The 11,072-nt window shown below is 45.6% G+C and overlaps 1 long non-coding RNA gene across 1 annotated transcript; it reads right to left on the bottom strand.

The window, feature by feature from the left end:
* Positions 1-8,854: 8,854 nt before the first annotated feature.
* Positions 8,855-11,072, bottom strand: LOC117731492. The gene is made up of 3 exons (XR_004609535.1): positions 11,017-11,072; positions 9,940-10,002; positions 8,855-8,964 (listed from the first exon to the last, which is right to left on the bottom strand). It is a non-coding gene; the product is annotated as an uncharacterized LOC117731492 (long non-coding RNA).

Genomic DNA, 11,072 nt, shown 5'->3' on the forward strand with positions numbered 1-11,072 from the left:
ACACCAATCTTTAGAGCTGTAGATCTGAAGGGGAGGGGCCAGGAAGGATGTGGACACAGTGCAGCTGTCTGTGATTGACAGCAGGAGGAAGAGGGAGGGGCTTATCAAGCTGATCTTCATTCCAGGAAGAGGAGCGGCGCTGTGAAAGTGAACTTTGTTCCCTCATTTACAGACAGAGACTCTGTTGAAACCTGCTGCATGTTTGAAATCATTTCAGTTTCTCAACTTCAACATATGTCTTGGCTCCTCAGGCGTTGATGATCGATCCATATTTCTCTACAACTCTTCCTCAAGTTCTGTTTCTCTAATTCTTAAATCAGTTATTCGTTGCAGCTCTGACTCCAGAAGCTCCTGAAGAACCCGACGAGCTGCTTCTGTAATTAACTGGTTGATAAACATTAATACATGTTTCTGTCAAATGGAGAAATTACATATATGTGGTAAGGCAGGCAACGGGCAGCCTGTGATTAGGACCCAGGCCAAGGGGCGGAGCTTCTAAAAAGGGGTGGGAAGCTCACCTGGGCCTTTCTTCCTGTAGTCAGACACACCTGAGAGAGCACACAGTCATAGAGCAGCCATCTTTCATGGGCCTTTTATTGTTGCTGTGAACCGGTAACTTTGATTTGGTTGAAGAGTTCTCCTAAATGACCTACACACGTTGTGACTTTATACTTTATGTTTTTATTGAACTCTACACTGACAGTTTAGCCCCACATGGTTTACTCTCTTGTTTGAGCACTTCTTTTGATTTATGTATTAAATGTATAATTTACTTCAATAAAATATATATTTTCTGGTGGTGTGTGGTATATCACCGGGTCACACACACACACACATATATATATATATATATATATATATATATATATATATATATATATATATATGGCAGCAGATCTTCAGGTCCAGACCCAGTTCAGTTCTGATCACCACAGAGTGCCACGCACAGGAAACGGAGAGAGGTGGTAGACCTGTTTGTGTTATTGATTCCCCAGACATCTTTGATGATGACATTGACCTGTCAATCAAAGCAGGGCACGTGAGCAGGTGCAGAGCGCTGTGTCAGGGCGGGCCGACTGTGTACTTACTGCTGATGGCTTCCAGACGGGGAGAGAGGCGTACTGAGGAAGCTGGAGGAAGCTTTTGGCCAAAGAGTGCATGAACCAACAATCATCCTGTTTACTCGAGGGGACCTGAAGCAGCAACAAATGAGCCCGGCTGACTTCATGCGCTCCTCCACACCTCATCTCAAGAACATCATTGCAAAGTGTGTCCACATTGTGTCTTCTTTGAGAACAAGGCCTCACGTCCCCCTCAAGTGGAAAGGCTGATGCAGAGCGTTGACGAGATCATAACAGAAACAATAACAGATCCATACAGTGCTGGGTTGTGACTTATCTCCTTGAATATATAAATAGGCCACAAGCTGAACAAATCTAACGTCTTAATTAAACTGGTTGATTTTACACATTTTATTTTCTTGGTGGCAGGTTCTGTCACGTGAACCAGATCTCGGCCAGAGGAGACGAGAGGTCGGCCTCCCTGCGCCTACGGGGAGTCGGGCTCTGACTGCTGTTGGTGCTGATGCACCAAACAGCAGTTCAGAGTCTCCGGCCTTCTTGGAGTCGGTGGGAGGGGTCCTGGAAAGGGCGCCGCCTCGGACTCCGTGGTTCTCCTGGGTGAAGAGCTGTCAACTGATCACCACCTGGTGGGGAGTTGGATCAGATGGGGGGGGGCCGGCTAGAAAGACCTGGCAAGCCCAAACGTGTAGTGAAGGTGAACTGGGAACGTCTGGTGGAGGATCCTGGTAAGGTCACGATACATAGATGTAGGTGCAAGGGAACAACATGTGACGTTAATATATAAGTGGGAAACAATGTGGGAACGTAATGAAATTAATATCATTATTATAATTTGTATAGCTTATTTAAAAATGATCATATAGAATTTACCAACACTTGAGGGGCAAAATAAAGAAATACATAGAAAATAACTACAAGGTACATTTGTATTGTTACTTTGCAACAAACAGAAGCTCAACGAGTATTTATTGTCAGGTACAAACTGTTGGCCTCAATAATCAATGAAACATTTGAGGGTCATTGCAGATATCAAAATGAAATTATGAGATGAAAAGTTCATGTGAAGGTCCAAATGTAAAAAGGGTATCTGCACTGCCGCCACCAGATGGCGTCATTGTCACAGTTAGTTTTCTCTGATGCTCTTCTGTGCAGTGAGCCACCATCACCACTGATATGAACGATAAGGCATATGTTAGTAAATGTATTGTGACATCTGTGTGATGCCTATAAACTACAGATCCATTCCACACATGGGAAACACTGTTTCTCTGCACGTGTGTTCGGTGTGCAGTACAGCTCAGTGGGTCTGAGTGGCAGTGAAGAGTGACGAGTGCAGCGTGCACACGAGATGAAGACGTGCACACGTGGTCTCGTCTGTAAATTATTGCCTTTACATAGTGAGTTTACAACAGGTGACCTTTTGAAGAGAGCCCGTTACCAAGTCGAAGCTCAACAGGTGTCACATACAGACAGCTTTAGCTTTAGTCAAACATACCGAGACAAGAGATGGGAGGTGTTTCGGAAAGAATATATAGAAATGCTGTTAATATATATTGTTAATACAATATATATATATATATGTTAAGATAAGTGTATATAAATCTAACTGTATATAAAGGAAGAAAAAAAAAAACCTTTTGATTATTTTTTTTAACATGTTTTAAATCGTCTCTTATATAACTGACAATCCTACGTGACAAGGAGCATGGAAGCCAGAGGTCGCACTGTGCCATACATGTACAACACTGCAGACACACCTGAGCCGTATATCAGGTGAGTCATGACCTCACGTGACCTCGACCAGGATAGTTCTCCCTCTATGGCTCAACCGCCAAGCCACATTCTCACAGGGGGGTATATCATATATACATATATATACATATATATATATATATATATATATATATATATATATATATGTGACAGAGACCTGATGTGGAATCTTTCCACATATATGCAAACTTGTCGCTTTTTGGTGAAATTCGCCAAAAAGCGCCAAGTTTGAGATTAGAGGTAATTGCTCAGCGGTGAAGACGTGTCTTGAATGCGGTTTGACGAGTAGGAGAAGAGCTTCAGAGATTTGGTAGAAGCTGCGCCGTTAATCTGTCATCCGATTATGAAATAAAAGCCGGACAATAATGTTGAGACGCAGACGGCCGGTGGCTCGTTGATTCTAAAACATGTCTTTATTTAAAGTCAGACGTCATGTTATCTACAGTCTGTACAGCACTGGGTGTGGAGGGCACTCAGTTTACAGTCCACTCTTTCTACTGTTATTCACCCACTTTATTTATGTGTTTTGTTTGAGAGGAGACTGGGATTCAACACTGGTTTCTGTGGTGCAGGTTAATAATACACCTTATGGATTGATTTCTCCTGTACCCCGTCAGTATCTCTGTGGGAGCTTTAATGTACTTTATACACAGCCTGCTCCTCTGAGTACTGCAAGAACAGTGTACAGTTACACACTGTCTGTTCACGACTGATCCACTAAATAAATTTAAAAAATAGCTGCAAAATGTCACTATTTATCTTTTTGCTTTCATTTTGTTTATCTGACAAATAAAGTTATTTCTTTTTTTTATTATGCCCTTTCTAAAAGTAAACGCCAGTGAAGCAGTAGACTGTCAAACAGGGTCACCCAGTTGTCTCTACTCTAAAATGTAAAAATAATAATCATGTCCACGTACAGTATAGTTTACAAAAATAATTGCAGCACCAATAAATCATAATCTCTGATTAAAAACAAGGTGAAATTAAAAAAATAGGATAGAATAAATATTGTGTATGGACCCAGAGGCATTGTGGTTCTTGGTGTCGTTGATAGACTTCTTGATATGGTTGTTTTTCATTAATCTTTATACCACGTCCGTCCACATAAAGGCTTTCTTCTTCTTTTTCATTTTATGTGACTGAGACGGATCATTATTATTTGTTATTGCAAATAGATACGGAATATTTTTGACATTATTTAATAATAACCTGCAAAGAAAATGGTGTAAAAGTCCACCATTTTAAATTAAATGAAAAAAAATAATAATACATTGATTATTGTTCTGGATTTTTTGTGTACTTTTAATTTGACAATTTTTAATTTCAACCCGGCCGACGCCCAGAATTTACTCCGTCTCAAAATCAGTCCGACGGCGAGACACTGGTGGACGTGGCATCACAGATCTGAGACCAGCATGGTATTTAAATGAGTTCTGCTCGTCTGCATAACGAGTTATTACCAGACGACGGGTGAACGGGGTCATGGAGGCGCCACCCTCTGTGTCAATGTGGGTCAGATACCGAGAGAGTCACCAGGCGAAGCAATGCTGCACGTTTCACCATGTTTAGATCCAAGAGGACCCAGGTGCATCATGGGCCGAGTCGAGTCCAGAGTCCTCCAAAGTCACATGACTGTAGTTTGACCCCGGTCTGACTCCCAACAGATGGATAAACATGTCTGTGTTTCGTGTCACTGTTCAAGGTGGATAATCACCATTTTTGCAACGGCCAGTATGAATATAATCTTTCACACGGTCATTTTAAATTCATACTGGGGTTTTAAGGATGCGGTCCTCCTGGGGGGGGGGGAGGCGTGTCACCGCACGACAACGCCGTCCCATTGGCCGCCGAGTCTTGTGACCTCCTTGTCCCTCAGAGGCGGCCTTCATCCGGCGCAGTCTGTTTCCACGTGTTGACGTCTCCTCCTCTGCTCTCCCCACTGTGTTCAGGCGTCCTGGGAGGGGGGGGGGGGGGGGGGGGATATAGAATGAAAATGACAAGCATTTCATACCTTTAAGGAAATGGAGGAGGAACCATGATTAAGATTTCCTTTAGCTTTACAAGGTGCGTTGATGAAGTGATGAAATGAATGTATTAATACTAGAAACATACGTCTTGCTTGTTTATGATGTCGATTATGAAGCAACGTTGAAATAAAAACTATCAATCAATAAATATAGTCTGAATGTCACTTTTTAACAATAGTAATGAAAACATAACATTATGGTATTAAATGTGATGCACTGGTGAGGCGAAGGGAAACCAGTGGCTGTGAACGCATGGTGACACCGTGTGTGATGAGGCCTTCATAGTGCTACAGCGTGCATGGAATCTTTTTGATTTCTTTACTTTAAAATCAAGCGTCACAAATGTGAAGAAAGTTTATTAGTTTCCATCATCGGATTCAAAGATAGAGGAGAGGAGAGGAGGAGAGAGGAGAGGAGGAGGAGAGGAGAGAGGAGGAGAAGAGAGGAGAGGAGGAGAGAGGAGAGGAGAGAAGAGGAGAGAGGAGGAGAAGAGGAGAGGAGGAGAGGAGGAGAGAAGAGGAGAGGAGAGAGGAGAGGAGGGAGGAGGAGAGGAGGAGAGGAGGGAGGAGGAGAGGAGGAGAGGAAGAGAGAGGAGGAGAGAGGAGGAGGTTTGGTTTGAAAAAATCCTTTATTCCACTATTGCAGTGAAAACAGAAACCACTCTAAAACATCACTTGAAGGACAAACAAACAACTAATAATCAAACAAACAAACAAACAAAAAACCACAGAACAAGGACAATCAATAGTTCAGCACCAGCTCTCCACCATCACCCACTGAGCATAAAATGCTCCCCGTAGTCCATCTACCCCTGAAAGTCTGTATGTTGTCCATTGCCGTGTAATAAGCGTGTTCCAGCCTGAGTCGAGCTTTCAACAGTCCCTTCATGACTTGCACCGGGTCCTCACAACCAGAACCCCCGGCCCGATTCTTACGCGTCAGCCAGATGGCTAGCTTGGCAGAACCGGACAAAAAGTTCACCAGCGTGTGGACAGCCTTCTTTTTTGCGGAATATTTCGGCCCGAAAATGAATAAATACAAAGAAAAACTCTCTCCAAGCCCCTGAAACCACACTTTCAAAAGTTCAAACAGTGCTGAGAGCCGAGGACACCGAGCAAACAAGTGCTCCAGGGTCTCCGTCTGACCGCAGAAATAGCATTCCTCCCCAATAAGAGGGTCCAGGTGTGCCCGGTATCTATTTGTGGCTACTGCCCCGTGTACAACCCTCCATTGGAGGTCTGCTGTCCGCTTCTCAACGGGCATTTTGTACAAACACCTCCAGCTGCCCCTCGGGGAAAAACCTGGGCCAAAGAACTCGGTCCAACTCGACTCCTTCAACCCCGCCAGAGAGCGCAGGTTCACAACTTTTACGCAGATTTCGTAAATTGCCTTTTTCCCCGCTGCCTGAAAACTGTCCAGGTGAGGGGTTGTGAAAGACAGCAGCTGATTTCCTCCCTCCTGCCAGTCCCCCACCACCGGGGCAATGAGCAGAGTGGGGGGGGTGGACTCACTTTCTTCATCCCACCGGCCAGACAGAGCATGGCGTCCTACAACTGCTCTCAGCTGTTGCGGCAGGGCGGCACAGACCTCCTTCACTATCCTGCCAGTCAACCTGACAGACGCGATGTTGATGCTCTGCCTGAAGGCGACCACGGCTGATGACGTTGATGACATCCTCACCAAATGTCCCAGTTTGGTGCAGCCGACTTCTCTTAGCCGCGTCCGTAGGCTGGCAGACTGCAGCAATTGAGCCCTTATGAACCTGTTGAAAAACAGAGGTTCCTCCAGCAGCCACACGCCTGGAGCCTCGTTGGGTTCACGTGAGAAGTTAAACACTTGCCAGGCCTGCAGGACAGAGCTGTAGAACGACGTCAGTCCAGCCAAGTCCACTTCCTCAGGTTGTAGGAGAAAGAGCTGTTTGTCGTATCCCAACCGCCCAGCCCTCCTCAGCAGCAGTCGAGCAGCGTCCATCCAGCTGGGGCCGCAGTCATAAAGCAGCTTCTGTGCAGTCCGCAGTCTGAAAGAGAGGACCCTGGACTGGATATCAATGAGGCCCTGCCCCCCCTCTGCCACAGGCAGATAGAGAGCTGCTGCACGAATCCAGTGCCGGCCAGACCAGAAGAAGTCCACAACAGACCTCTGTACCGCTGCTATGAGACCTCCTGGTGGTGTCAGCGCGATGAGCCTGTGCCACAGAGTCGAGGCAACCAAGTTGTTAGCAACCAGGACTCTCCCCCTAAAGGACAGCTGGGGCAGTAACCATCTCCACTTAGAGAAACGGACACACACCTTCCCCTCAACTCCCTCCCAATTCTTTTTCTGATAGACCTCCGAACCCAAGAACACACCCAGCACCTTCAATCCCTCTTTTCCCCACTGAAGACCTCCGGGCAGGTGAGGCACCACCTGCTCCGTCCACCGTCCCACCAATAAGGCCTCCGATTTCTCCCAATTCACCCGTGCAGAAGAGGCATTCTCATAGAGTGACAAGATATCCTGCAGCAAACCAACATCACCCTGATGCCTAATGAAAATGTTTGCATCATCAGCATATGCTGACACAGTGAGAGGACGACTAAGACTGGAGGACCCTGGCAGTGACAGACCACTGAGCCGACTCCTCAACTTGCATAACAAGGGTTCAAAAGCAAGGCTGTAAAGCTGCCCTGAAATAGGACAACCCTGCCTTATCCCTCGTCGTACAGGGATCGGTCGGCCCAGCCCAGCTCCCATTTTCACCATGCATTCTGCACCGCTGTACAACAAACCCACCCAAGATAGAAAACCTTCACCAAACCCAAAAGCCCTAAGTGAAGGAAACAAATAAGAGTGGTCCACCCTGTCAAAGGCCTTTTCCTGATCCAGGGAGACAATACCAACATCTACATCGTGAAATCTACACACATCCAGCACATCACGAAAGAGAAATATATTGTCCATGATTGTTCGACCCAGGATACAGTATGTCTGGTCACTATTAACAATTGATCCCAAGTAGTCTCTGAGTCTGTTGGACAAGGCTCTGGAGAGCACCTTGTAATCCATGCAAAGCAGGGCAACTGGTCTCCAGTTCTTGAGGAGAGCCAAATCGCCCTTCTTAGGCAGCAAGGAGAGGACTGCTCGTTTGCAGGAAACAGGAAGCGATCCTGTCCTAAAGCATTCCATCAGGACACCATGGAAGTCAGGACCGATGACATTCCAGAAATGCTTCACAAAGTCTGTGGAGAGGCCGTCGATTCCCGGAGTTCTTCCCGAGGTCATCTGGCCCACCGCAACCGTCAGCTCCTCCAGCGTCAGTTCCCCGTCCAGCGCAGCCCTCTCCTCTGGGCTGAGACGTGGAAGCCCCTCCAGGAGCTCCTTACTGGCTGACTGCTGACGGGAAGAAGCTGTTTGAGTGGCGTGCGTCTAGGACTTGGTGGACTAGCCTCCTGCCAGATGGAAGGGACTCAAACAGCTCGTGTCCAGGGTGAGAGCGGTCGGCTGCAATCTTTCTTGCCCGCTTCAGGGACCTTGAGGCGAACGGGTCCAAGAGGGACGGCAGATTGCAGCCAATCACCCTCTCTGCAGAGCGAATGGTGCGCTGCAGTCGGGCCTTGTCCTTGGCAGTGGCTGCAGCGTACTAGACGGTGATGGAGGAGCAGAGGATGGACTCAATGATGGCCGTGTAAAAGTGTGCCATCATTGTCTTTGGCAGGTTGAATTTCTTCAGCTGCCTCAGGCGGTACATCCTCTGCTGCGCCTTTCTGGTGATGGAGCTGATGTTCAGCTCCCACTTGAGGTCCTGGGATATGGTGGAGCCCAGGAAGCGGAAGGACTCCACCAAGTTGACCGTGGAGTCACACAGGGTGAGGGGGGCGGGTGGGGCTGCGTTCTTCCTGAAGTCCACAACCATCTCCACTGTCTTTAGGGCGTTGAGCACCAGGTTGTTCTGGCTGCACCAGGTCACCAGATGGTCAGTCTCCCACCTGTAGGCGGACTCATCCCCACCAGAGATGAGACCAATGAGGGTGGTGCCATCCGCGAACTTCAGGAGCTTGACGGACTGGTGACTGGAGGTGAGCATTTATATCCAACAGTGGACTCTGCAAGTAACAATAAAATCCTATTAAAAAGATAAACATTCCTCTCAGCAGCTCCCTGGGTTCTAATCCCAACTCTGCGTCCTGACTATTAAAAAATGAATTCTTTAAAAAAGGTCATTACGGCCTTAAATATGGAAAACCTGCATTTTATTAGAAGAAACCCAAATCCTTTTTCCCTATTTCTCGTACGCGGCTCAACTAAGTCGATCAAATGTCCTATTAGCCAGCTAAGATTAACAAGATGATTGACATCAGGCTCTCCCGGTTTCTCAAAGGCTGATCCGCGGTCAAACCATGTCGTTAATTTGAACCAGGTAGGTCACATACAATTTTTGTTTCAGTCGCTCAAAAACCTCTGATTTCCGAGTGTTGTTGTTGTTGTTGTTTTCCTTCCGATTACAGAATCCTAACGCTGCTAGGCGATCACCATATGATGGAAAATACATCTTTAATTCGCTATCTGTCATCAGCTGAATGTGCTGGCATCAATGTAAACATTGTTTAAAAAAAGAGCAATCCTGATTAGATAACCTAATCATTTTTGTTCAATTATTTACAAACAGTAAAAAGTGTCTTTGAAAAGTACAGTTGATTGACTCAAATACAGGAATAAATAAATAAATGCTTAAATAAATGTATAAATAAATACAGGAATAATTAAATGCTTAAATAAATGTATAAATAAATACAGGAATAATTAAATGCTTAAATAAATGTATAAATAAATACAGGAATAATTAAATGCTTAAATAAAAAGGTATAAATAAATAAATACAGGAATGAATAAATATAAGTTGATACCTTAAAAAGGACATCATTAAATAAATCTATTTCTACATTTCTTCATTTATTTATGCCTGTACTTATGTGTCATTGTATGCAAATGAGCTGGGGCTGTCTGTATTTATTTATTCATACATTTATTTATTCATGCATTTATTTATTTATACTTAAGTCATTGTCTGTCCTCCATACCAGGTCTCTATTGTTTCCTCAGGAACATTTCTCTGTCTCCAGAAGTCACTTAGAGTCTCTGTCCTGTGAGCATGTAAAGGAAAGTTATTGGAGGATATCATCATATACACACAACAAGAGTCTTGGGCTACAGGTGAGATATTTTGCAAGTGAAGTGGCAACTTTGCATTTGTACAGTTTCTTTTTCACACATGTGGTACCACTACTGTGTTCTCCAATATGGATATGAATTTGAAAGGCATTGAATGATACAGGTTGTTCAATGTAAATGTAGCTTATATAAGAGTCTCAACATAGTTTTACTATCTTAATGTTGGTGCATGCCAACATTGGAACATGTAATTAAACAGTGCAGTATGACCTACTGACGTACTATGTGTAGTGTGAGTGTAGATGTGTCAATGTTGACATCAGAAAGTCTAGATAGAAACGTCGTCATATACTACCGGACACTCATTTAAAATGTCAATACAATAACAAATCATCCAAACTAGCTTAACCAGCGCGGCCAGAAGGCTCCTCTCGGCCGGTCGCAGGAGGAGAGACCCACTTTCTACCGGCAGGAGCTCGACAAGACGGTACCAGAACCTGTCCCCGGGGGGCCCCGGGGCGTACTCGGGACCGAGCGCCCACGACCGGCTCCCTCCACCGGCCCGCCAGAGGGAGCTCCCCGCGGGCTGCTTGTCAACCTGTGAAGGGGAGCCGTGGGGGGAGAGGGGGGGCAGGCTAACTGATGTAGCTAACGTGTGAGCTTCGATGGTGCATCGAACCCACTGAGAACTGCCTCCAACACAGCAAATGAACTACTCGTGTTACCGTTATCATGAAGGGAGGCAGAGGAAGAGCTCTACATGTGACACGCTGAGCAGAGAGCGAGCAGGAGGGGGCCAGAAGGAAGCTATCGCTATCCGCTAAGCTAGCACGGTGGCTAACGTTAGCGGAACTAAACAACGTGAAAATAAGACTGTTGGATTTGTAGCGATACGTCGCTAAAAGAAGGAGAGATCCGAGTGTTTAAATGTGTAAGATGTACAGCAGGTAATCAGCCCTTTGTACTAAAGAATATCACACAATTACCGTATCAGCTCCGGCTAAACCAAGCGATCAGAAAACAGACACGCAAGAGATGGGAG

Source organism: Cyclopterus lumpus, chromosome 5 (assembly GCF_009769545.1).
Source record: "Cyclopterus lumpus isolate fCycLum1 chromosome 5, fCycLum1.pri, whole genome shotgun sequence".
Classification (NCBI taxonomy): Eukaryota; Metazoa; Chordata; class Actinopteri; order Perciformes; family Cyclopteridae; genus Cyclopterus; species Cyclopterus lumpus.